At 46.1% G+C, this 21,984-nt stretch overlaps 1 long non-coding RNA gene across 2 annotated transcripts; it reads right to left on the reverse strand.

Annotated features, from left to right (window-relative positions):
* Positions 1 to 1,709: 1,709 nt before the first annotated feature.
* LOC118677308 lies at positions 1,710 to 17,385 on the reverse strand. Of its 2 annotated transcripts, none has more exons than XR_004974367.1 (3): positions 5,391 to 8,487; positions 3,667 to 3,853; positions 1,710 to 2,599 (listed from the first exon to the last, which is right to left on the reverse strand). It is a non-coding gene; the product is annotated as an uncharacterized LOC118677308 (long non-coding RNA). The 2 variants fall into 2 exon arrangements; XR_004974366.1 differs by lacking the exon at positions 5,391 to 8,487 and adding an exon at positions 17,252 to 17,385 and having other exon boundaries at positions 1,711 to 2,599.
* Between the last annotated feature and the right edge of the window lie 4,599 nt (positions 17,386 to 21,984).

Consider the following 21,984-nt stretch of genomic DNA (forward strand, 5'->3'; position numbering starts at 1 on the left):
ACCGATGTTTGATGACACTTTAATAAAGTACAAGAAAACCGTCTGGCTGCCTGCGTCTGATTGATCCTGCCGGGTGGTTTCTCTGGGATTTTTCGTAATGAAACAAGAGAGACCAGGGATGATGCATCTTAAGAAAGTGACAAAAACAGTTGACTATTACTCATGCGGGCTTTCGGGCGACGCGAGGAGGCGGCGCTGAGAGGCGCGAAGGCCCGGGTTCCCGGCTCTCGGCCGCCGATGCCCCGGGGCGGGGCGGGGCGGGAGCCGGGCCCGCTGGCCAAGGGAGCCCGGGGCGCCCGCGAGGGCCCCCGCCCGGGGAGGGGCTCGCACCCCTTCCCACTCAGTCCCCCGAAGCTGGAGAGGGCAGCTGAAGGGGGGGGGGGGCGTCGGGAGGCACCGGCCGCCGCGCCCTGGCCCTGCCCTGGGGACTCGCAGGCGCGCGGCAGGGGCAGGCGAGGGGCACCCCAAGCCCAGGTCTGCGCGCGCCCGCGCTCCCCAGCCGCGCTCTCGCCCCGGGCGTTTCGTCCGGAATGTCTGGCCGCTGCGGAGACCCCCGCTCCCTCCCACTGGCGGGCCTGGGGCGCCAGCGTCGGACCCATCCCGACCACCTGGTCCCCCGCCCGAGACCGAGGGGGCGGGGGGAGCCGCGTCGGTGCCCCGAGGGCGGTGTCCTGGGACCCGAAGGGGCAAGGGCGGGCAGGAAGGGCGCCGGCCCCTTTCACCCGCTTCCCGCGCGTCCGCGTGGGCTTAGCAGCAGCAAGTGGTAACTAGCGACTCGCCAATGCGCCCCAGCCAGCCCCTCCCGTCCACAGGGGCGACCCCACCCGCCGGGGCAGCGTGCGTCCTCGGGGGACACCGTCTCCCCGGCTCGTGCCAGCCCTGGGCCCAGGCCGGGCCTGTGGCCGCACTACGGCCGGGCTGGCCGGCAGGCGTCGGGCGCAGGGCAGCGGTCGCGCCTCCGGGGCCAGGTCCGGCCTCCCCCACGGACGGCTCTGGGCGCTGGGGCCGCGGCCACGTGCCGCCCCGGTCCAAGGGCCGGACGGCGTGGAAGGCGCCTAAACCCAAATTCTGAACGTCCAGATGGGACAGGATCGCACCCCTCTGGGTGCACCCGTCGGCTTCTCAAAACACCTGACAAGTCCCTCGAGGTCTGTTGGTGTCGGGGAGGGGAATTCAGGAAGCAGGAACCTGAAGTCTTCGGGCAAAAGCCCGCAGAGAGAAGGTGGGAGAGGCCGGGATCTGAGAGCGACTCCCTGAAACCCGCGCCCAAGGTGACTGGCTCCAAGACTGTTATGAAAGAGGACTAGCAGAAGCGCTGCCCAGAAATGCAAATGTCCCGGCCTCAGTGGTGCCTGGAGTAGTCCCTTGGCCGACAGCAAAACTAATTTTGCTTCCTTCCTCTTCCCTCTCCCCCCAAGGGGAAAACTCATGGTTGTCTCCAGATCTTAACCCAGTTGTTCTGACCTCAAATTAAAAACACATCTCTTTTCAGTGCCCAGAAACAAGGGTGCTTGTAGAAATTCTGACCGGAAATTCCGTTCTTTAGAATGAGGCTATTAACTATACAAGATGATTTTCTGCTATTTCCTTCAGAAACAAGATGAAAATCCTCAAATAAAAGCCAGGGATGACCAAAGTATTACTACTATGCTGTTTAGAGTGAGGAGAAACAAAAAAGAAATTTCAATTCCCCCAAATTTTTCATTTTTTGATCATTTTAAACACCTTTGCATTTTTAAGATCCAGGTGGCATTTTATTGGTAATTTAACTTCAGGATTGGTTCTAAAATGTTAAAGTTCATTTGGTCTTAACTATCAATTGAGCTTATTTTCCTTTAATCAAAAGAGCCATTTCCTTCAGCTTATTTAAAAAAAAAACCTGAATTTCTTTCCAAGACACCAAGCTGCCTGTTTCAACCCTGTGTTGTTAAGAGGCACCTAAAAAACAAATGCTATAACATACTTATGCACATTATGATCATGAGACAGTATATGCAAATTAACACTTTATTAAATTATCTGTTTTCAAATATCTGAGTTTAGGTTCAATATTTTCCTCTAAGATGGGAGGACATTTTGTTTCCATAAAACTGGATAACAAAGAATATTGTTATACATAGCTATCTAATAGTTTATCTGGAATTAAGTCCATTATCAGGGAAATAAGCCCAGATTGATGTGGTTGCTTGGTGGCAGTAAGACTGTAGAGGGAAAGAGACAGCATTGTGAATACAGGTAGTTTTAACCCTGAACACAGTGTGTTTGTTTTTAAAATTTTCAGTCTTTATCCTATAGTTGCCAAGACTTCCATCTCCGCTATGGATGTAGATGTATCCCGGGTCTATGGTTTTGAAGCAGCATCAGACTATGTGCTGCAAATGACTCCAATCTAGGGTTTAGGAAACCCTTGGATACATGCAGTTCTATGGTTCAAAGCCTCAGCCAACAGGAGCCCCAAAGGCGAGCTCTGCAGATGTCTTCCACGCGGGTGTGGACAGCAACGTTTCTGACAGAAGCTTCTGTGTCAGACAGGGCCCTGGGGAGAACAGAAGCGAGGAGTGGGAAACGTCCCAACTGTAGTAGCAACAGCCTTGCCATCCTGGACAGGGAAGGAGCAAACGTCACAGATTTATTCCTTCTACACAAAATCAGTTCATGAGTTTTTCACTTCCTTTCATTTTTATGAACACACACACACACACACACACACACACACACACACACACAGAAACTCGATGCAAAATGGGTTCCAAAGTAAAATACATAGATATCTGGAAGTTCAATTCTTTGAACTGAGTGCAAATCATCTTTCATACATAACACATGCCAGAATTTCCTTGTGGCAAGCAAATTCACTGAAGACTGCAATCTGCAGTGTATCATAACACAGCATAGAAACCATGAGTATAACTTTCCTTTCTTTTAGTCTAAATTGCAATACTATAATCTAGTTTCAGACCAGGCAAAGTGTGATCTACTTGTTAATGTTACATGGTCTATGTCTGCCTACATGCAATCCAGCCTGTAAGATTATGTTTTTAAAATTAAGAGGAAATTTTTAAAAAAATATTTGTATTGATTTCAGAGAGGAGGGGAGAGGGAGAGAGATAGAAACATCAATGATGAGAGAGAACCATTAATTGGCTGCCTCCTGCATGCCCCCTACTGGGGACTGAACCCACAACCTGGACGTGTGCTCTTGGCCAGAATCCTGGGACCCTTCAGTCCGCAGGCTGACGCTCTATCCACTGTGCCAAACCAGCAAGGGCAAGAGGAAATTTTAAAAGAAAATTGTTTGAGAGTGGCTCTCCCATCTTCTTCTGGCCATAGTCCTGGGATGAGTTATTTTTCTACTGCAATGTCAGTTATTTCCAAGTCTCACTGGGGCCAGAAATTAACATAAGTTAGGTCTAACATGCCAACAGAGACTTTCTGCTTGGGACTGGCCTGATGACCGTATTTCCCACTTTGAAACAATCATACACTCCTGCTGCAGTGAGAGCAGTAGGAATCTGGAGAGAGCAAAAAATTCTGTGTGTGTGTGAGAGGGTAAGATATACAGAAAAGTCAAAGCTTTCCTCCATTACTCCAAGGAGGAAAAAAGTCAATAACAATGCATACAGTAAAGAATAAAGCACCAGCTTAACAATTAACCTACTAACTGACCCTGTTCTCAGTGTTTAGTGAGAACCACTCCTCCCCATCTCCTTCTCAATTCTTGACTTGTAGAAATGGGTCTAAGTTGCTCTGCACTTATTTTCTGGAGCTCAAAGGCTGAAGCATTCTTCAGATTCAGGTGTCCTGAAACTAACGTCAGTCCTTTGTGGAACAGGGGGCTGGTTCTCTTCTAACTCTGGAAAGAAAAAAGAAAAGTGCCATGGACACAGACAATAGGGTGGTGAAGGCCTGGGACCGGGGGGGGGGGGGGGGCGGGCAGGGTGGTCTTGGGTGCTGAATGTGGAGAATACATGCGTGGGTGCATATGTGGAGGTGGGACTGTGGTCAGGGCCTGATTGTATCCACAGACTGTAACCTATACAGACGGAACTAGATCACTAAGAACACTCCTGGGGTTTTCTGGTGGGTCGTGGCTATGTCCAGACGCCTTTTGCATGGCTTTGGAATTTCACATAAAGACCCATACTTTGCTCCACCATCTGAAGTCACCCTTTTCTATGGAAGAAAATAAATCTCCAACAGAGGAAGCCAACTTTTATTTAAAGTACATGAACAATCCCCATCTCCTTGTAGACCTGAAGAGGATTCAGCAAGTTGGCACTTTCCTCCTTTCTGAACACACCACCATCAATTTACTCAGGGTTCTGCAATAAGGGTGGGCAAATAGCAGGTAAAATACAGGGAAAGGAAATACAACCTTAAAACAGAAGAGAACAAGTAAGTATTATTCTACCCTCTCCTTATCCTGCTCCTCCCCTACTCTGCCTCGGAGAATAAGCCACCAGAGTCCCCGAGAACACTCCGAGTTTCTGCTCTTAAACGGCTCCTTTTCCAAGGAGGAACAAGGTCTGTTTCTGATCGGGGGCCTTAGACGCTCTGTTATTGCAACTTAATTTTGCTGGAGCTTCTTTTCAAAGATTATTTGGAATGAATTGTTTCTTTTGTTTACTATCTAACAAACGACCTCTGCTAATCTTATATTTTATCTCCCTAACATATGGAAAAGCTATTTATTCTAGCCAATCACAATAAAGTAAAGAAAACCCCATTTTATGGAAAAATATATATCACTAGTCTGTTGATCATTAAAGATATGATTACCAGTGAAAACCCTCCGAAGGTGGCACATTTATGCTTCTAGGAACAGATGGGGACACGCATTTTCCTTGCAAATACTTTTGAAATTGCTCTACTGGTAGCAGTATAAAAATGATATACAGATGCCAGGGCCGGCATGGCCAGGATGAGTGCGCCAGATTTACACAGTAAAGCCTTCACACGCGGGCTGTCAGTTTTGATTGATCTCTACTATACCTCAGGAACTTGTTGACTAGGTAGGGAAACAGTGCAAATAATTCACTGCAGCAAGTCAGATAATTCACACAACCAATCGGTCTGCTTCACTTTCTGGCTGTGACATATGAGCCTTCCCTACAAAGATGCATCATTTTCCAGCTTGAGCAATATTCAATGTCAGGAAAGGAAAGGTATTAAAGCCACACAAAAGGAGGCAGTCTAACGCAGGACCAGAAGTTGTTTTGGTAATGGAGGCCAGATCATGCTCTACTCTAAGTCCTACCAGAGCGTTCGGGCTCAATTGTCATTATCATATTGATTAAAAAAAAAAACTTCATCATAGTGCAATTTTAGGTTTAACGCCAACGGATCGGGAAAGAGCAAAGAATTATCCCACAAAAGCACAACATTCTTACCGCAGGGACGTTTCCCTGTTCCAGTTCATTGATGGAGTTGATTAAGTTTAAATGAAGCAGACACTGGATAAAAGTAAGGGTATTGACCACTGGGCACCGCGATCCGTGCTTGAAAGGACCTGATACATGCAGAAAAGCAAGATTTGCTAAATGCTCTAATCTTCAATCAAATCTTACATCAATACAGACAAAGTTTGGTAATGAGAGATTCAATGAAGCATGTGGGAGAAAGAATTAATCCTCTTGGTCTAAACTGGCTTCAACTTTGAAGCCTGCTCCGAAGGAAAGACAGTTATCTAAATGCTAAATAAGAAACTTATTGTACTTTTCATGGCATGCTAATCTTTTGTCTATTTCATCTCTATTATGTGTATGCTCCTAGATTGCAGTTGTCATGGTGATTATATCAAGCCACGCTTGGGGACCGTGGTGAGAAGCCAGGCACGGAGGTGGAAAAGACCCCCACACAATCCACAGTACCAAATTAAGTAAATAAATAAGTAGAGGGGGAGGAGAAGTAGGCAGGCTCCAGACACCTCTGGGGGCTCCTTCCAGCCAGGTTCTGGCCTTCCCCCATTTCAGGGCCAAAGATGGTTGGGTTTTCCCGTCTTTCCAGTCACGGTCCCTCAGCCCGGCCAGCAGGGAGCAGTGTTTGGTAATGGTAGTGGGGAGGCGGTCAGGCATCCTTCCTACCTCAAACACCTTTCCCCATAAAGGCTCCTAGCTTTTAGTCCCGAGACTGGTCCCTCTCCTCACTGCGTCCACTTCCCCCAAGCGCTGTAAACAAATGGGTGGAAAGAACCACTGAAGAGGGAAGGGAGAGACACAAGGGCTCAGACACTGGTGGTCAGCCCTCCAGACTATGCCCTGAGGTTGGGAAGCCGAGTTGTAAGAACCTGACTGCCAGAGAGGAATGCAAACTTAGAGTGGCCCAGGCAGCCCAGGCGGGAGGTGGGTCACTGGGGGCCCTGGTGACCAAGGGTGCCCCTGGGCCCTTTATGTGTTTTACAAAAGTTGCCAAATTAAGACGGGATTATAACTGCTCAAGTCCTTGTCAGAGCTGAAAGGTTGGGAGCCTCAGATATGCCCCGGCAGTGTTGATGAAAAGCTTAAAAAGTAATAAAAGGGAGAAAAGAGCAAGGAAAGTAACATATATAACTCTTATTAAAGAGAAGAGCCACGGAGAGGTTGTGAACTTGAATCACTGTTTGAACTTTAATTTGTTCATTAACAGGATTTGCCCCTCACTGTGAATGTTATTACTTCCCTTTGCCGCTCAGCAACAACTCTGGGCATAATGAAAAAGTCTGGCAAAAAGTTAAATGCCTGGTAATTAATTCATTTAATTGAAAAAAGGAGGAAGAGAGAGGGTCCCACCGCAGGAGCTGAAAGCTGAGGGGCTGGAGGCGGGGGAGAAGGCTGAAATCTGCATTGAGGCCCTCTCCAAGGCCCAATGCCTGTCACCCATGGGAGAGGGGAGACTTGGTATCTGATGAGGCCCCTTCAGCAAAATTAATGCCAGCAGCATCCTAAAGACCCCCTGCCCAATGTCACCTGCCCCTGGTCCAAACCCTCTGGCCAGCGTTTCAGCCAGGAGCTGCTCTGTACGATCAGTTTGGGTGGCATGGATACCAGAAATCCAAAAATAATATATATTCAGAAAATCTTTCATTCAGAAGCGGGTAGGTGTCTTTTGCTTTCTTCCCTTCCTTCCCTTAGAGCAGGTTTCTTCTGCAATCTTCTTTTTCCAGGCTGGAGTGAAAGGGAGTGTCAGGAGCCGGATATAATCTGCATCTTAATCAGCCTTATAATGTCATGCTTTCTCCCCTACTATCCCCACCCCAGCAGGTGATTTAAATAAACTCAGGAGACAAGAAATGAAACACACTCCTTGCCCCTGCTCAGCAGTGACAGGACTAAACCAGCTTGCTTTGCCTCTAACCTCACAGGGCCTGCCTTTTCCTTTGTCACTTATCTCCTTCCCGTGTTCATCAACCATCGTGCACATCCCTTTGCATGTGCATCCTCCTTCCAAGGGAAGCAATGCTTGGCCACAATTAACTATTATGACTCCCAAGAGTTATTACCATGTTGCCCTTACAGCCAAATGAGAACACCAACATTCAGCAAATCAGTGGTAGGGTAGTTATCCTTTCCTGCTTAGTATGTGTAAGGCCTACCATTGAACAATAATAGGCACTTTGGATTTCCTTATGTGTGTGTTTGTTTGTTTGTTTTAACTGATTTGAAAGAGAGGAATGGAGAGAGGGAGAGAGAGAAACAGAGAGAGAGAAACTGAGTTGCTGTTTCTCCCATTCATGCATTCATTGGTTGACTCCTGCATGTGCCCTGACCGAGGATCAAACCTGCAACCGTGGTAATGCTTTAATCAACTGAATTACCCGGCCAGGGCACATTTTTAAAACTGGTATCTATATAATCAGTGCGACTTTCTTTAGAATTACTATTATGTACCATGTATTCTCCCATTACAAAGCTACTATGGACAGAAAAAAAAAAGAGAGAGAGAGAGAGAGAGAGAGGCGAGGAGAGAATGAGAGACAATATAAATGAATTCCCTAGTATCCAAAACTATTTCCTAGGTTTGTGTTTTAATTAAATCCCTTCTAAGCCCTAGGGAAATAACAGAATTTTCTCATCCAAATCAAAATGTCACCAAATAAAGTTATCAAAATCACCATTTTGCTGACAGCATCCTCCCTACTTAACCCAATGCCACTTGGTATTACAATCCTAACCTCAAACTCCAGACAGCTATAAATGATCTGTGCTCATGTCTTCCTGAAAACCAATGATAGGCACACATCCATCTGCATCAACAGGAAGGGGAAAGGAGCTAATTTAAAAGTGCTATTTTAAAAGCTAGAGCAAGTTCTAGGGTTTGTTTAGCATTGAAGTGACTTCTCACCTTTTACAGTCCCTGGATATTGAGTGAGTTCTATTTTCCATAGTTGTGGATCTATATAGTATAGCCGTTTTACTCGGGACAACTGACACTAAATATTAGGGGTCTATGAAAAATCAAATCAAAACAAAACAAAGGTTCCTTCACACCACACTGCTGGGGCCTAAGCTCCTTTTATGAAACTTTAGAGACCTACCAGCCCGGTCTGGTAACCCTGCTACTATCCTAATCTAGATCCTTATCACCTTTCTAATGCTTGAGTAAATTTCTTCCTACCTCCAACACAGCCTTCAGAGTGCCTTGAGATTAACTATCATAAACCCCATTTTACTGGAAAGCCTTGAAAGCTCTGATAGCCTGTAACAGGTCCAACTCCTTAAATTACCTTTAAGCCTCCTCTCTACCCTGCCCATAACTGGCCATTTCCTGTTTGTTTTCCACTATTAGCCTACGCAAGGCAAGACAGCTCTTCAGGCAGACAGCTCTCCCACTGTACACTGAAAACACCATATGCGTTATCTTCATTTTATTGAACAGTTATGAGGTGCCAGGCAACATATTAGGCATTGTAAACATCTCATTTAAGTCCTTCAATTAGGTGAGATATGATTGTATCAATTTTAAGACTGTAGAAACTGAGGCTAAAGAAGTCAAAGTAGGCATTCAACCAAGATCCCACAGAAGAGATAGGATAGGATTCTCATGCTTATCTATCTGTTTCAAATGCTGGTTTTCTTTCCACTCTGGCATACTCCCACCCTTTCTGTGTTATATGTTCCCATCACTCCTTCTCTTTGCCATCTGGATGCCTTCTCCATTCCACTATACATATATGAGTCCCACCCAGTTTGAGAATCCCAGAGAGAAATTCACAAGCCTATCTTGAAACCTTTCACCCATCATCCTAGTCCTTGGCAGAATGCTGAACTCTTCGTTATCTGCAGCACGGACTTTTGGCACTCTGTCATATACGGTCATGTCAGGTTTTTTGTTTGTTTGTTTGTTTGTTTGTTTTATTCAGTCCCTTTCAACTACACCATAAGTTTCTTGAAGATAGGAATTTTCCTTCTATTTCTTTATATTCCTCTCTCACCCTCCCAGCCTAATAATATAGCTCCCTTTGGTGAGCATACACCTCACGCACAACAATCCTTAATAGTAGATTCTGTTACTATTGTCATTTTGCAAGTTAAGAAACTGTGGTTCAGAGAGAAAAAGAAACATGCCCAAGCCAATCAACGAGTAAAGTAGCAGATCTGATATCCAAACAGAGATTGTCTGAATCCAATGCCCCTTTCCTTAGCCAATACATTTTACTGGCTCAAATTCATTGTGCTGCACACAATGTGAATTTATGAAGTGTTACTGTGTGGAGAATTCTCAACAAACCTCCAGAAAACACCCCTCTAATCCTGACTTTGAACAAAGGTCAGTGGTTTTACTCTTTAGTAGGGTAGATTCTGAAACTCAACAGAAGGAAGGATGAGCGTATACTGGGCCATAATATCCCAGGAAACCCCTCCCATGATCCCCTCCTCTCTAGGAGGCATCCCCATAGTGGGAGCCAGTGATGCTGTCTGTATCTGGTGTTTCTGTGAGATAGAATAGCCAATGCCCTTTCCATAGCAGCCTCTATGCCTTTTAAATACACAGAGGAAAGTAAGAGAAAATGAAAGACACACGTGTCAATGTTTTTTAAATGGACCCCAGTCTCACTGTGTCTGCAGCAAAAATGGTTGCTGCTGTGGGAAGAATAGCAATTGCAAAAAATGTTCACAGCTGACCAATCAAACCAATATGTAGAACTCCAGCCAGCTTCCTGATCTCCTCTAAGATAGGTAAGTGGCAAAGGGATTCATAAATCTCTAAGAAAAGAAGAACTTCCGAGATATGAGAATCACGGCCTGGAAGTCTAACCAGTTTTGTCCACATGGAGATTGTCCCTTTATTGTGCTGAAGATCTGGACTTAATAGTATGAAGTGAGCTAGCAGGTTTCTTTTCATCCAGCAGGTCTTTACGATTTTTTTTTTAATCTCTTGCAGTGGCATCAGAGTACTTCTTATGAATCTGAGAAAGGAGAAGTAATGACTAATTATTCACTTGTGTCTAGTATGCATGCTAAAACTAGCCTATTCTCTCACGTTGCCAAAGGGGGGTTCCATCTGCATTTATATTTATATCTGGACAGCTCGAGGACTATGGCTCTTACCTTCACCTATAAAATCTGGGTTGTGGCACACAAAATCCTACACATGCACAGCACTTAATAAAATAAATCACTCCTTTTACTTCATCTCGAACAAGGCTCAAAACTACACTTTGAAGTAGACCCACTGGGTGCTACTATTATATACATTTTGCCTATGAGGAAAACTAAAATTTGCCTCAAGTAACACAATTAGTACATGGTGAATGTAGTCCCCTCTCCTGGTCCAGGATTCTTTCTACACATGATTCTTCCCAATTCTTAGGGCAAATTCCCACCTTTTCTATAGTCTGGATTCACAAGTTAATTTTATAAACTGAAAGCCAGGAACCTTTCCATCTGAAAGAGATGGGCTTTAAGCTACACTAATCCAACTTCTATTACAATTTACTGGGCCGTGCTAAGAATCTTCCACCCTAATCCTGAAGCTATAAACACTATATACAAAATTTAACAGATTCAAGTTAAGAAATGTTTGGATGTTCTTACGTCTATAGAAGATGAGCAGGCATGATGGTTAGGCTATCTGGTTCCAAAGAAAGGCCAGCATCACTGTCACTTGTTTTTCCACAATTGTCATTATTTATTGAGGTTTGCTGGGTACCTGATTCTCTCTTGTACTTGTCACATAAAATGTTGGAGCTGTTTTGTCTACCTAACAGACAAACAGTTGAGGGTCTTTCCCTAAAAAAGATCTGGAATTGGATCTGTCCACCTTGGTCCCTGACCCTTTAGTTAGATATGTGAACCTGGTATCTAGGGCCCAGCAGGTTCCCTTTCCTAATTTCTGGGCAACAACCATGCTCATCAAAGCAGGCAGGATGTAAAGTTCCAGATCTTATAAATGGTTGTCATAAGGACATTCTTCTTCTTCTTTTTTTGCCAATCCTCATCCAAGGATATTTTTCCATTAATTTTTAAAGAAAGCAGAAGGGAGGGAGGAAAGAGAGAGAAACATCAATGTAAGAAAGACATTTACTGGTTGCCTCCTGCACACACCCCAACCAAGGCTGGGGCTTGAACCTGCAACCCAGGTACATGCCCTTGACCAGGAATCGAACTCATGACCCTTTGGTGTGCAGTTTGACACTCTAACCACTGAACCCACCAGCCATGGCAAGGATATTTTTTCTCTCTCAGCTCAAACTTGATTAATCTCCACCCAGTCTAACTCGGGTGAAAGACAGAAACATATTTATTGCTTTGTAACTGTTGCCCTATTTCTTTGCTGGCTGACCTTCCCTATATTAAGTGCATCAGCATTTGCAACATTCAGTTTAAGCAAGGTCTTTTCTCTTTATCTGCTGGTCTTGATCTCTCCTGATCATTATGGTCTGGATCCCGGCTAATCACTAATGATCCTGACCCTCTATCCTAACTAATAAAGAGGTAATATGCTAATTGACCCTCACGCTATCACAAAGATGGCAGCGCCCACAGCCAATAAGGAGGGAATATGCTAATTGACTGTCACGTCCTCAAAGATGGTGGCGCCTACATCCAATAAGGAGGGAATATGCTAATTGACAGCCACACCCTCAAAGATGGCAGCGCCCACAGCCACAAGATGGCTGGCAGGGGGGGCAGTTGTGGGCAATCAGGCCAACAGGGGAGGGCAGTTAGAAGCGACCAGGGCAGCAGGGGAAGGCAGTTGGGGGTGACCGGGCAGGCAGGGGAGGGCAGTTGAGGGTGATTGGGTCGGCAGGGGAGCAGTTAGGCTTCGATCATGCTGGCAGGGGAGTGGTTAGGGGGTGATCAGGCCGGCAGACAGAAGCGGTTAGGGGCAATCAGGCAGGCAGGCAGGCGAGCGGTTGGGAGCCAGCAATCCTGGATTGTGAGAGGGGTCCCAGATTGTAGAGGGTGCAGGCTGGACTGAGAGGACCCACCCCCTCCCCAGTGCACGAATTTTGTGCACTCAGGGGGGTCCCTCAGCCTGGTCTGTGCCCTCTCGCAGTCTGGGACCCCTCAGGGGATGTCCACCTGCTGGCTTAGGCCCACTCACTGGGGGGATCGGGCCTAAGCTGGCAGTCAGACATCCCCCTGGCAGCCCGGGAGCTCCCGCCACCATCACTGTGCTGGAAGCCATCAGCCTGGCTTGTGGCTGAGCAGAACTCCCCCTGTGGAAGCGCACTGACCACCAGGGGCAGCTACTGCATTGAGCGTCTGCCCCCTGGTGGTCAGCGTGTGTCATAGTGACCAGTCATTCCCAGTCATTCTGCTGTTAGGGTCAATTTGCATATTATCCTTTTATTTTATAGGATAGAGGCCTGGTGCACAGGTGGGGGCTGGCTGGTTTTCCCTGAAGGGTGTCCCAGATCAGGGTGGGGGTCCTGCTGGGGGTCCTGGCCAGCCTGGGTGAGGGGCTGAGGGCTGTTTTCAGCCTGGCCACACTCCCTTCAGGGTGGGGGTCCCCACTGGGGTGCCTGGCCAGCCTGGGTGAGGGGCTGAGGGCCGTTTTCAGGCTGGCCACGCCCCCTGGCGACCCAAGCTCCCAGCCTCTCCTTTTTTTTTCTCTGGTATTTATTTTCTATAATTGAAACTTTGTAGCCGGCCAGGGCAGGTGGGAAGCTTGGTTTACTCCATTGCTGGGGGAAACCCAAGCCTCCTGCTCACTCCAGCTCCGTGGCTGCAGCCAACTTAGTTGGGTTAATTTGCATACTCACTCCTGATTGGCTGGTGGGCATGACTTGTGGGCGTGGCTTGAGCATAGTGGAGGGATAGTTAATTTGCATGTTTCTCTTTTATTATATTGGATATTAGATCTGAACTCTTAGAAAGTTTCCTATTTGGCTAATTACATTCTATCTGCTTTTCTTGGTTCTCCATGTAGTCTTAGTTGCAGTTGAATTATTTCCTCAGATCTTATTATTATTTTTAAATATATATATTTTTTTATTTCAGAGAGGAAGGGAAAGAGATAGAAACATCAATGATGAAACAGAATCACTGATTGGCTGCCTCCTACACGCCCCCTACTGGGGATGGAGCCTACAACCCAGGCTTATGCCCTGACCTGGAATCAACCATGACCTCCTGGTTCTTAGATTAACGCTCAACCACTGAGCCATATCTATTTCCTCAGATTTTAAATTGTTTGCTGGTGGTTTCTGGCAAGCTCTTGTAAACTCTTCCCTCAGATGAATTCAACTAATTATGATTCAAAAGCCTCATGACCTACTTTTCTCCCTCTCCCACTCTCTCTTTTCCTTGAGTGTCTTTCTATCTCCTCTCCCATATTCTAGTCTTGAATATAATAAAGAGTTTAAACTCAGTTGATGAGGAATTTCATGATTCTGTGTTTTGTACAGTAGATAGCATATTACTAACTTAAAGCAGTACACAGTGGTTTTACTACATATGTACTTTAGGGTCTATATTCACAACCAACTACTAAAATGACAAATGTTTTATCCAACAAGTTAGACTTCATCTACAGTCTAAGGATTACTGAGATTTTTGGTAATGGCCAATGCCTTGCTCACTAAATAAAATACAGGTTAAGTCTTATTTCTTAATTGAGTATGATTCTCTTATATTTCAAAGAATGTGGAGCACTATGTCTGTAGAACTACGTAGGACAGTCCTGATTTTAGTCCATTATATCTTGAATTTCTCCTACCCACTTCCATATTTAGAACTTAGCTTGTAATCATAGTAGCAAAAGTGAACTCTCATAAAATCCAGATTAATAAAATTCTTGACAATATAACTTTCTAAAGTACTGTCTCTATACTGCATACCAATGTACTATACGTATATATGATGGTTAAGTAGTAATTCATTGACAATCAAAGAATGTATAACTCCAAATGAGTACTTTTCTTAAAGCTATCCATTGGCAGCTTTATTCCAATGGCACTGCCATCATTCAAACTATGTTTGTATAATGACTTTAGAACCAGTTTAAAAGTTACTCAAGAAAGTCATCTAATGTCTTTCCGATTGTTTTGACCCCAATTATATTACCATGCCTTGATGACCCACCTTACTCTTCATGGGACTGAAGGTCTTCAAAGGAAGACAACTTACCATCTACAAAGCTTTTTAACAAGATGTGCTGTGGGTTCTGAAAACAGCACCCAAAGAACAGCTCCAAAACAGGCTTGAGCAATGGCAGTAATGCAATAAGTGACAGCCTTCCAAGACGGCAAGTGGGATAAGGATACACTGAAATGTACGGGTAAGTTCTGGTATAGTTGCTAAAACACAGTTGTTAAAATGTGTATGTTCTGTTATAGTTGACGGTTAGTCATAGTTACAGCACGATTACATAGTTTCAGCCCTACAGCACATTATGAATGTTAAGGATAAAATTATTCTTAACATCTTGGCTTCTATTATCATACTTCACAAAATTTTACATTCTTTAGGTGCATTTTACAGATTTCACACAAAAATGTCTTTATTCAAGGACCTTGGCATTGTTGTGAATGACTTCAAGCATTATCCAAGAAAAATTAAAACTACAAATAATTGGGATAAACACATGGTATATGTTTTTCTATTTTAGTTAAAACAATGAATTTTAACCAGGTGAATTTGTGGCTACTTGGGATGTATTTTGTTTGCTTGCCTTAATTGCAGGCAATTATTACTTCAGGTTGTGTGTGTGTGGGTGGATGGGTTGGAGAATATGTGGTTTTTATTTTATCTAAAAATATAGTGCTTTCATTCACATAAAACCAGAGTCCAGCATACCATATTAAAAGTTAAACCTTTTTATGAAAACTTTACATTCTAACATAATTAAAAGAATGTTGCTAATCTCTTCAGTCATGCAAGTCCTTCAAAACTTTTGTTTTAAAATTTTTAAGGGAAAAAACACAGTACTGTGAATAGGGCACAGTGTGGAGAAAACTTTCTGATTTCTAATTTATTTTCTTCCCTTGACTTACTACTTGAGAGTAGCCAAACAACTTTCCATTTGTATAAATGAAATGCGCAGTTTTTAACTCTTTCATACTCCTCCTACTTGAGTTTTTTGGAGCTAGAGGATATACATGTTTTAGGTACATTTTAACAATGATTTATTAAATGCCTATAGGGATCATGTTCAATGTCATAGGGAAGTGGAGGGCCCATAGTAGGTAAGGAATAACTTACTAATAAATGAAGAAAAGAAAACCATATCAAGGGTCAACACATACAGAGTCCGCTGTAAAACTAACAGGAGTTGGTCTATGTAAATCAAACTTCTTATATAATACCAAGTTTAAAGCATTTGCTTAGATTTGGGTTACTTTAGATTTCAGAATTCATTCATTAGGGCCCTAGCCATACTTTGAAACCTAATCATTTGTTTCAAGTGATTCTTGATATAATTAGCCTTTAATACCCATGAGTAAGTAGTAGTCATTAAGAGTGGAGTTTTACAGGAAATTCACCTGACTTCCATTCCTGATATAAATTGATCATTGTATACATTCAACACTTGTGCTAAAAGCATATGGTCTCTCATCTAAACCAGCAGATGACTTATCTTTCACAATAGAGGTATAAACATCTCTAGTTTCCTCACTTTTTCAATTATTCCAGTTTCAGAAGATGTTTGGTTTCATAGATAGAACTCTCCCACTGACTTATGATGGACCACGGGGCGGGTCACATAACATTTCTGCTCCTCGGTTTAGGTGAAAGAACAGGAATAAAACAAAACCCTCCTGCGTCCTACGGGGCTTCAGTGAGTACTGGCAAATGCCTGCACAGTGATAAATGCTACTCCCTCTCTCAGCATTTTGACAGATGTCAACCAATCGCAAAATATCTTTTGGTGTGTGAATTAGAAGTGCTCCTTACTGGCGGCTCAGATGTTTCCTTGTAAGACAGCGCGTCCGGAAGGGGCTTACGCATCATCCGCCTCCAGGACGCACGGGCATCACACCTCCTAGCGGCTCGGCGTGAGGGTCGCCGTCAGAATCGCCCGCAGGAAACCTCGCGCCCCCGTCTGCACAGGGCGTTGGGGTGACCGAGGGCCGGAAGCTACGGACGCGCGGGGCCGACAGCCAGCGCCGGGAGGAGGGTGTGCTGTGCGCGAGCCGGGCCTCCGCCCCCCTTTGCTCTCATTTCCGAGGAGAAGAGTGAAAGTTCGGGGGAGGGGAGATCTCGTGGACAAGATGGGGAGCCAGATAGGCAAGTCCCCGCGACAAAAGTAGGAAAAAAATTATGTATTTTTTCAAATTCGAATCCCACCCAGGAATAGGCTTTGGGTCTCTCTCCCCATGAGCACCGCGCAGCGGCACACACTTTGCCGGGACATGACAGCGAGGCGAGAGGCTGGAGGGCGCGCGGGTCCCCCTGCGGGCTGAGGGGTGCGGCAGGGCCGGGCGCACTGGCTCCCCGCTCGCTCGGGGCGTCCCGCCCGGCCCCGCTCTCAGGCCGCCGCACCCCCCGCGGCCCTCAATGCGGGACCCGCCGCCCGCCTCTCCTCGCCCTCCCGGGGCCGGCGGTGGGCAAGGCTGTGCCCGGGGCTGAGTCCACCAGCCTCCTGCCCACTCGCGGCGTGAGAACCCGCGCTCCCCGAGCCGCGGGCCCCAACTGCACACAAACCCCATCGGGGCCGCGGGGCCTCCACGCCTCGCCTCCCCCGCTCCGCTCCCGGGGCTTCGGGAGCCGCCGCCGCCGCCGCGCTCCCGCGGGGAAGCCCCGCCGAGCAGCCTCCAGCGCGAGCTGAGACCCCGCACGCGCGAGCACCCGCCCCCAGCAGGGCCCGGCGCCGGGGAGACTCTCACCTCGGAAGTACGGGCGCTGCCACCTGCGGGAGGAGGAGGGCGGGCGGGGAAACGCACACTGGGCCGCCCGGCCCGGACCTCGCAGCGAAGGACGCGCCGGGGAGTGGAGCCCAGCGGGGAGCGTCCCCCGCCGCCTCCTCCTCGGAAGGGAGGCCTCTACCGTCCGGCCGCGGACCTGCAGCCCCGGGCGCTGCCGCCGGCCCCGCCCACCTGCCCTGCCCTAACCCCGCCCCTTCCCACTGACCCCGCCCCTTGCAGCCGGCCGCGGGGGGGGGGGGGGGGCGGGGGGGGGCGGGGGGGGCCGCCTTCTTTTCTCCTCCGGCTCCCTCCCCTCCTCTCTGCCTGCCGGGGGCAATCGCCTCTCCGGGAGACCAGCGCGCGCGGGGAGGAGATCTTTCCACCAGAATGAGCTGTGATATCCTTTTGATGGCTCTAATTTATTCCAAATCGTCCCTGGACTGAAACGATCAATTAGCAGCCCGAAACGCGCTGCGAAGTAAATTGTCACACTCTCTATTACAGAATGGTTATCATATATTTATAAGGTGTGTTTTCTGCATTCAGAACCAACAAGGTGTTGAGTGATCAGTCAGGAACGCACTTCTTCAGAAAGAGCGGGAGAGAAGCTACAGCATTGTGTGCCAGGGGAGAAAGTCCCCATGACAGCTGTTACCTCCCCTCCCTCCGGCCAAGGGTGATGTTTCCAGCTCTGCAATGACCGTCTTGGCCACGCGTGTGACCCCACGAGCAGTGAGCAGCGCACCTGTGAACGACAGGGGACACCAGTAGGAGCCCCAAGAGGAGAGATTTATTGTGTAAATACAGATCAGGCGTAAGGATCACTCACTGTTTTCATTCCCATCCTGGAGAATAATATCATACTCTTTGATTCTAAGCTTTTAGCAAAAGGTTTGCATTCTATACTTACTCTTGAGTTTCTTTTCTCCTTGGGTCTCAGGGTGTTGCCCTCCTCTCTCTGTTATTTAGGTGTTATGTACTGTAAGGATTATGCCAGGGTGATACAAAGTTTACCCACGGAGAGAATTGTGCATTCTGAATTGGAATCTCTGCCAGATGCTTTTATCTTTCATAAATGAGATAGCACAAAGTTCTGAGGAAGTCGTAAGAAATTCTCTCAGTCTGGTAGGCTATCTTGACTGGACCAAGCTATGGAGACACTGCTATTTTCCTTATAGTTATCCTCAATGGTCATGAATATACATCCAGAACTCCTGAGTTTTCCCTAACAAACTAGCATCACATTGTCATCCAGTAGCCACCTATAAATCATTTTTAGATTGGTTCTTGTTTGTATCCAGTTAATATTCCTTTTGCCTGAAAAATATAGCTCTGGAGCCCAGCCTACTGATTACTGAATCTGAGAAAAGTTTAGCAGCTAGAAGTATACCTCTGTGGGCAATAAAGTAATATTTGCTGAGAGTGAGTCACAAGGTATGTGTGTGTGTTGGGGGGTGTAGGATGCAGATTTTACACCACAACTTCTTAGACTTGCTACTCCCATGATTTCTGCACAGCAGGGCTTACCTGCAAGAATGAAGGGAGGAAATTGGTGGGGTATTTGAGTTGTAGGGGTAGCTATTGACATTGGGCCTGCCACAGCATACATGGGCACCATGTCCTCAGAAAGCAAAGAGGTTCTGGGCGTTTGCCTTGTTGGAGTATATCAGTGTAGCGAAGAGCCAGAACCAGCACCTTCAAACTGTACTTCTAACATTATTTACTTAATTTGCATTTAATAGACAGCACTTATTGAGCATTTCATGCCAGGCACTGTACTTTAAATTATATGCATCACTTTATTTAATCCCATCAGCATTCCTATGGGGAAGGTTCTTCATTTCACCAATCAGAAAGCTGAGATTTGGCAAGATTAAGTAATTTAACAAAGGTCACACTCCTAGTAAGTGATTATTTCAAACCCAGGTGATTCTCAATGCCCATGCTCTTCACCCCAATAACATAATATTTCAAAATTTAAGATTTTTCACCAAAAAAGACTTTAGTAGAGCTGATGCTACAATGAAAGTGGTCAACTCTAGGAAAATAATGAAAGAATAGCTGTTCTCAAAGGAAAGACGCTGTAAATGCTTATACCCACACCGAGGGTAGATTACCTCTTCCACCCTTCCTACATCCTATGACTTCTTTTTTAGAGTTATTACCTGCCATCTGGTGTCTAGCCAAAGAGACCTTACCCAAGGTCAGTGGTCGCTGCTAAGCTTGGAGGAAGGGGGTGGGGGAGATGCAGCAGACCTCAAAGAAAGCACAGCACCCTGGGGAGGAACCTTAGTGAGAGCCAGAGTTGGCCAGAGGCCCTTGTCCCAGACCCCCAGCTCTGAGGATGAAATGTTGCTTCCTAATGGACTTTAAATTATCAACATCGCTAAACTCTCCCTTAATAGACTTGTAAAGATCTGCTTGCTACCTCTCTCCCCCTTCATGTAGAATTTGTAATCAAGAGCCCAGTTTTGTCATTTGGAAATACTAATTATCTAATCACACCATGCTGCATAACATACTTGTCTGCCCAATTAGCTAGGACAATTATTAAAATTCAGAAGCCTAATTATGTCTCAATTTAATGCTGGCAAACTTGCATACAGAACAGTAATTAAAATCCTCTCTTTCTCTCTGCCTTTAGGGCAGGGGATGATTGGGCCCTGTCAGGGGGTGTGCTGAACTAACCAGTGAAGCGTATTGTGCAACATGACCCTGCATTGTTAAGTGTGTCAACATATTAACCTGAATTCCCTTCAGCCCCCACATAATCACATTTGGTGGAGGAATAAAGGAGCTAAAACATGAAGCATTTTATTAAAAAAACATAAATTCTTTTTAATTAATGCTATGAGATTTCTGATGAATTTCATGCTCCTAAGTGCTGGAAGACATAAGACTGGTTCATCTAATTACTAGCAAGTTTGCTCTTGTTAAAACTACCTTTTTACTCATTTAAAGAAAATTGCTTTTTTGGGCATTGCAACAAGAAAAAAAAAAACAAAAGAAGCAGAAAAACCCTAGCAGTTGGCTGCCAGTAACGGAGTTGATCACCAGTTTTGTTTGATGATGGAACACAAGTGAAGTCAAACCCAAGGCTGGAGGCATCTAAAAAAGGGGGGAGAGGAGGCCAGCGTTCAATACTTGAGAGATATTAACACAGTGAAACATTAACAATCATAATATTAAAACAAGTTACAAATACTTACCTGTGAGCTCTGAAGTCTGGTGTCTGGAATGAAGCCAGCATGAGGAGGTCAGTGCACGCACCGACTCGAGGTGCCTTGGAAGTCCCTCAGCACCAGGGCCCGCAGTGTATGCCTTTTCCGCTGGCTCTCAGGCCTCTGCAAACTAAGGAGGCCACATCACCCACTAAGACTTCAGAGCTGTTCTCCACATTTTGGCTTTCATTGTGATGGAAAACATGATAGATTATTCCTATATTCGCCTAAAGGAGAAAAACATTTAGCCTACCAGTGGTCGGCAAACTCATTAGTCAACAGAGCCAAATATCAACAGTATAACGATTTAAGTTTTTTTTGAGAGCCAAATTTTTTAAACTTAAACTATACAGGTAGGTGCATTGTTATTAACTTAATTAGCGTACTCCTAAGGCTTAGGAAGAGCCACACTCAAGGGGCCAAAGAGCCGCATGTGGCTCGCGAGCCACAGTTTGCCGACCACAGGGCCCTAGACCAAAAATGCATTGTTCTGGAGACAGAAGGACTTCTTTCTGTTGCTCCCAAACTTCTTGCTGCCTGGATAGCTTCCAGAGATCAAGACACACACACACACACACACACACACACACACACACACACACACACTCATTTGCTTGAACAGAGCTCTCTTGTGGGGAGCCGCCTATTGTCTTCTCTAGCAGAGAGGTGTGGACAAGGAGCCTGGGATGCTGGTGACCCTTGAGCCCTGGCATAGGCCAGGGCTATGCACCCACTGTTTAGTCCAGACAATGGTACCTGAAGCAACTTCCCCACCAGATAGTCATGTAAATCCTTCCTGATAAGATAGTCTGTCTGTTACTGGAAATTACCTGCCTAAGGGCTATGGGTGTATCCCAAACTGAATAAAAGGGTGGCAAGGCCTGAGCACAAGCAGAGTCCATCTTCTTGCGTTGGGCTCTCGCCTGGCCCCCCAATTTCCTAATTATTATTTCTTGTCTCGTGTCTCTGTCATTTGCGTGCAGCCCCTCTTCCAGAGCCGAACCCTGAACCACGCAGGATGTGGGACTTTCACACTCTCTCTCAACTGATCTCATTTTGAATCTCATGACAACCTGTAACCTAAGAGGTAAGGCAAGCGCATCTCCATTTTATTATTGTGGGGCAGTTAGGAGATTTGTCCAAACTCACCACTCTGTACCTCTTAATTATGTGCACGGCAAGACTAGACCTCAGTTCCCCGCATAGCTGTAGGTGAGTCTGCAATGGGGGACTCATTGATTTAGTAAAATATCCAAGTTGATCTAGAAGTACAGATAATGCTATAAATAGCAAGGCATCAGGAACAACCTATATACCAATGTTGTGCTCAGATTTCAAGGTTCCCAAAAAGCCCACCAGGGAGCCAGTGAGTCTGATGCAAAAGCAAAGAGTCCTTCATTTCGAACTAGTTCGGCTCCCCGACCACACTCACCGATGCAACGGTGAGCCCAGTGGCAGAGAGACCGAAGCCTGATGGGACGGGGGTTTTATAGG

The sequence above is a fragment of the Myotis myotis genome, unplaced genomic scaffold (assembly GCF_014108235.1).
Source record: "Myotis myotis isolate mMyoMyo1 unplaced genomic scaffold, mMyoMyo1.p scaffold_m19_p_2, whole genome shotgun sequence".
Lineage (NCBI taxonomy): Eukaryota > Metazoa > Chordata > Mammalia > Chiroptera > Vespertilionidae > Myotis > Myotis myotis.